Source organism: Penaeus japonicus, unplaced genomic scaffold (assembly GCF_977035675.1).
Source record: "Penaeus japonicus unplaced genomic scaffold, GWHDUDI00000001_assembly GWHDUDI00000028, whole genome shotgun sequence".
In the NCBI taxonomy this organism is placed as follows: domain Eukaryota; kingdom Metazoa; phylum Arthropoda; class Malacostraca; order Decapoda; family Penaeidae; genus Penaeus; species Penaeus japonicus.
The window spans coordinates 7,320,243-7,325,242 of record NW_028234430.1 but is presented as its reverse complement, the minus strand read 5'-3'; the positions used below and the strand labels follow the sequence as shown (position 1 = coordinate 7,325,242).

General features: G+C 40.5%; 1 protein-coding gene across 2 annotated transcripts in view; it reads right to left on the bottom strand.

Annotated features, from left to right (window-relative positions):
* Nucleotides 1-5,000, bottom strand: part of LOC122260700 (octopamine receptor beta-2R) — a 118,104-nt gene that overhangs the window by 21,632 nt on the left and 91,472 nt on the right. For both annotated transcript variants that reach the window (XM_086553409.1, XM_086553410.1), the window contains one exon: nt 4,180-4,238. The gene's annotated coding sequence lies outside the window, so the exon portion shown is untranslated. The remainder of the gene's footprint in view (nt 1-4,179; nt 4,239-5,000) is intronic.

The following is a 5,000-nucleotide window of genomic DNA, read 5'->3' as shown; positions in this document are numbered from 1 at the left end:
TGCTTAGCATTTGAGGCCAGGTGTCGGGGGTGGGGTGGGGGGTGGGGGGGAGTGAGAGATACACTTCGGGATATATATAGAAGGGTGATGCCATCTTACATCTGGGTGTCTTCCTCGATTCTCTCTCTCTCTCTCTCTTACTCCCTCTTTCTCTTTTTTTTTCTCTCTCTCTGTCTCTCTCTTTCTCGCTCGCTCTCTTTCTCTCTGTCTCTCTCTCTCTCTCTCTCTGTCTCTTTATTTCTCTCTCTCTCTCTCTCTATCGTTCCCTCTGTTTTATCAATCGCTCTTCTTTCCGTGTGTGTGTGTTTTGTCTGTTTAATTATTTTTTACTTTTTCTTTCTTTCTCTTTGTCTCTCTTAGATTTCTTTCTTTATATGTCTGTTTGTCTACCTTTCTCTCCCTCTCCCTCGCCCTCCCCTCCCCCTCATCAGCCTCTCCCTCCCCTCTTCCAACCCTCCTCTCCCCCCCTGTCTAAGGCAACAGTTTTATGCACTATCCATTTGATGTATTTGTTGACATCCTTTTTGCAACGATGCCTTTTATCATATTTGGGGCGAGTGTGTATATCAGAATAAGAATAATCAGAATTATATCATTATACTCTTCTTTCTTATACCTGTTTGTTTATCTATCTTATATCTATATATCTCTCATCCATTATCTATCTATCTATCTTTGCACCATCTTTTTTCCCCTACTTATCTCTATATCTATCTATCTCTCATCCATTTATCTATCTACCTATCTTTCCATTATCTTTTTTTTCTACTTATATCTATACCTGTCTTTCTCTATCTATCTATCTTTCATCCATCTCTCTCTCTATATATATCCATTTTTATCTATTATCCACTCCTTCCCTCTCCTACACATGCATACGTATATGTATAAGAATCAATATAAGAGAAATGTAGAAATTTAATGGAAGATGTGAGTCTTTTTCATTCGTGTCCTGATGATAATTTTACATTTATTTTTATGTTATCATCATTATCATTGCCATTGTTATTACAATTATTATCATTATCATTGTTATTACAATTATTATCATTATCATTGTTATTACAATTATTATCATTATCATTGTTATTACAATTATTATCATCATCATTGTTATTAGTATCATTGTCATTATTATTTTCATCATTGTCATTATTATTACTATCATTATTTTATCTTTTATCATTATCATCATTATTACCATTATCATTATTATTATCATTATCACTTTTATCATCATCGTCTTTATTACTATTATTATTATTATCATCATCATTATTATTATCATCAATATTATTACTATCATAATTGATATTATCGTTATCATCATTATTTTTCATAATTATTATTTTTATCATCATCATCATTATTTTTCATAATTATAATTTTTATTATTATCATCATTATTTTTTACATCTATTGCTTCTGCTGATTTAGTCTTTAGTGTTATTTTTCATTATCATTACTTCTATTACTTTTTTGGATGGGAGTTATGATGATGGTGATGATAATGGTGATGATAATGGTGATGTTCAAGGTGATGATGATGGAGATGATGATGGAGATGGAACGATGGAAACGATAAGGTCAACAAATATCAAACAGAATACCAAACAGATTTGTCAAATCTCCATAATCTTCTCATTTTGATCATTCGCCACAATCTCCTCACTTTACTCACTCTCCTCATTCTGCACAACCTCCTCCCTCTCCTCACTTTGCTCACTCTCCACAGTCTCTCTTCATTCACTCTCCTCATTCTGCACAATCTCCTCCTTTTCCTCACTCTCCCACTTTACTCACTCTCCACAATCTCCTACTTTACTCATTCTCCTCATTCTGCGCAAACTTCTCCCTCTCCTCACTTTCCTCAATCTCCTCATTTTACTCCCTCTCCTCATTCTCCAGTCTCCCACTTTACTCACTCTCCACAATCTCCTCCCTCTCCTCATTCTCCACAATCTCCCACTTTACTCACTCTCCTCATTCTACACAATCCCCTCCTTCTCCTCACTCTCCACAATCTCCTCTCTTTGCTCCCTCTCCTCACTCGCCACAATCTACTCAATTCACATCACGCCCAACACCGTGACAGATGAGGTGGTTAGAGAGGGGTGGCAGGGGCGAAGAGGGGAGACAAACAGGGTGATGTGATGATTGGGGAGGCGGAAGACGGAGGAGGAGAGGGAAGAAGAGGGAAGGGAAAAGAAAAACACAGGGAGAAGAGAATGAGTAATAAGAATTGTACAGAAAAGAATGCCTGAGAAAATGGAATAGTTATACCTCAATGATATCGAATTTTTTGAGTGTCAAAGAAAACGGTGAATAAAGATAGAAAAATGATAAAGGGGGCAAATGTTTCTTCCTTCTCTATTTCTCTCTTCCTTCGCTATCTATCACCCACTGATTCCCCCCTCCCTTTCTCTCTCTCTTACATTCTCTGTCTATCTGTTTGTCTGTCTCTCTCCCTCCCGCTGCCCCTCCCTCCCCTTCTCTCTCTCTCTCTCTCTCTGTCATACTGATTGACACAGACAGGAAAGTTTGAACACGAAGGAAGGAAGGAGAGTAAAAAAGGAGATAGACAAGGGGAAGAGGAGGAGTAGGAGGAGGAGGAGGGAAATGTAGGAGAAGAAAAGGGAGAAGAGGAGAATGAAGAATGGAAGGAGGAGGAGGGTATGGGTGAAAAAAGAAGAGAAAGAGGAGGAAAAGAGAAGGAGGAGGGAAATAAGAAACACGAATAGAATGTTGAAGAGGAGAACTAAATAAACGCGGATACAAAAACAAATGAAACACTTCAACAAAAACAAACGAAGTCAAATTCCATAAGAGAGAGAGAGAGAGAGAGAGAGAGAGAGAGAGAGAGAGAGAGAGAGAGAGAGAGAGAGAGAGAGAGAGAGAGAGAGAGAGAGAGAGAGAGAGAGAGAGAGAGAGATTATATATACACTACGTCTTCGCACCTATGGAAAATGATAGCTTTCTTTCGACACTGAAAAGATGACAACAGTTAAGGGAAACTAATATGTTAAGGGACACACGAGAATGACAAATGGCGGTGGTATCGTATGTCAACGACAACGCGAGATCATCGTACAGCTGGCAAGCATGGACAGATGATGTATAAGAATATGATGGGCGTGTTTTTTTTTTTTTTTTTTTTTTTTTTTTTTTTTATACGATATACCTTTTTTTTTGTTTTTTAATGTTTATAAAGAGTCTTGCGTTGGTTTTGATAATCCGTTAATGGAGTCACAGCGGCTTGAATTTCATTAGTAATGGGTAAACTGGTTAAAGGAAATTAACATGTGGTTGATTCCGGATGATTGCAAATAAAATATCGTGTATTGAAAATAATAAATGCACACACACACACACACACACACACACACACACACACACACACACACACACACACAAACACACACACACACACACACACACACACACACACACACACACACACACACACACACACACACACACACACACACACACACACACACACACACACACACACACACACACACACACACACACACACACACACACACACACACCAACGTTGTAAAGTGTCTTACACGTTTACTGATCTACATATCTACATATATACCAACCATAACTCACGGTTCACAGGCCGTTAAGCTTTATTGATATGGAGCGAATGAAAACTCTGAGGGGGAGGGGAAGGGGAGGGGAAGGGAAGGGGGGGGGAGTGGGGGGATTTGGGGGAAGGTGGTGGTAGTGGGGCAGGGGATTGTGACAGAGTGGGGGGAGGTAGGGGGAGGGGGGGGTTGTAACAGAGTGGGAGGGGGAGGGGAGGGGAGGGGGGGTTGTGACAGAGTGGGGGTGGGAGGGGGGAGGGGGGTCGTGAAAAAATAAGTGGGGAGGGGATGGTAAGGGAGTGAGGGGGAATGGGAGGGGGAGGGGGGGCTTGTGAAAAAAGGAAGTGGGGAGGGGGGATGGTGACGGAGTAGGGGGTAGAGGGGGGAGGGGGTGTTATGACGACGGAGGTGGGGGAAGAAATATTTTGACAAAGGATGTTGCAAGTGAAATAAATAAATAAATAAGCTACATGTTTTCTGATCAGAAAGCAGTGAAGAATCATTGCTCATGCTTATTGTGATGACGGTAGATTAGTGATGACATATGACGTCATCATATTCTTACCCGAAAGATTCTTACCTTAAATCACTTTAAAGAAATATTGGGTCTGCCTTTTCTTCGCTGTTAACGGTATCCGACTGAAAGAAAAAAAGAAAGCCTGTTAATAAGTCAGTAAAAATATGAGAACTTTTGTGTGGTGGGACGGGGGAGAGGGGGAGGGAGGGGAGGAGATGGAAGGAGAGAAGGGAGGGTAATAGATAGAGATAGATAAATAGGGATGAATAGAAAAGAGGATGGAAGATAGGTAGGTAGATAAGCAGATCGAAAGATAGATAAATAGAGAGAGAGAGAGAGAGAGAGAGAGAGAGAGAGAGAGAGAGAGAGAGAGAGAGAGAGAAAGAGAAAGACAGAGAGAGATTGATATACATATTAGAAAAAAAAATCAAGACAGCACAAAAAACGTACACAGAGAGACGATAAAAAAATACTCTCAAAAGATAACAGAGAACGATTTAAAAAATAGAGCACAATAAAAAGAAGAATAAAAAATGCCAAAAAATAAATGGAACATCTTTGCCACAAAGGGCGTTCTGCCCATATCCATAACCTAGCTCTTTCGACCTTACAAACAATCAAGCTCCACCCCCTCCCCATCTCCCTACTCCTACCCCCCTCTCCCCCCCCCCACAAAAGACAACGGTTAGGGACTTTACGGTTGTTGTTGTTCACTCAAAGCAACGAAATGTACGTTCAGTTGAGGGACTTTTTTCCATTTCGTATGCGGACACGGTGCGGTGTTTACGTCGGGGAAAATTGATGGAGGCGTTCCGTTCCGTTCCGTTCCGTTCCGTTTGCTTCTTGGTTAGCGTCGGTGGGAGCTGAAGGCCTTTCATTCCGTT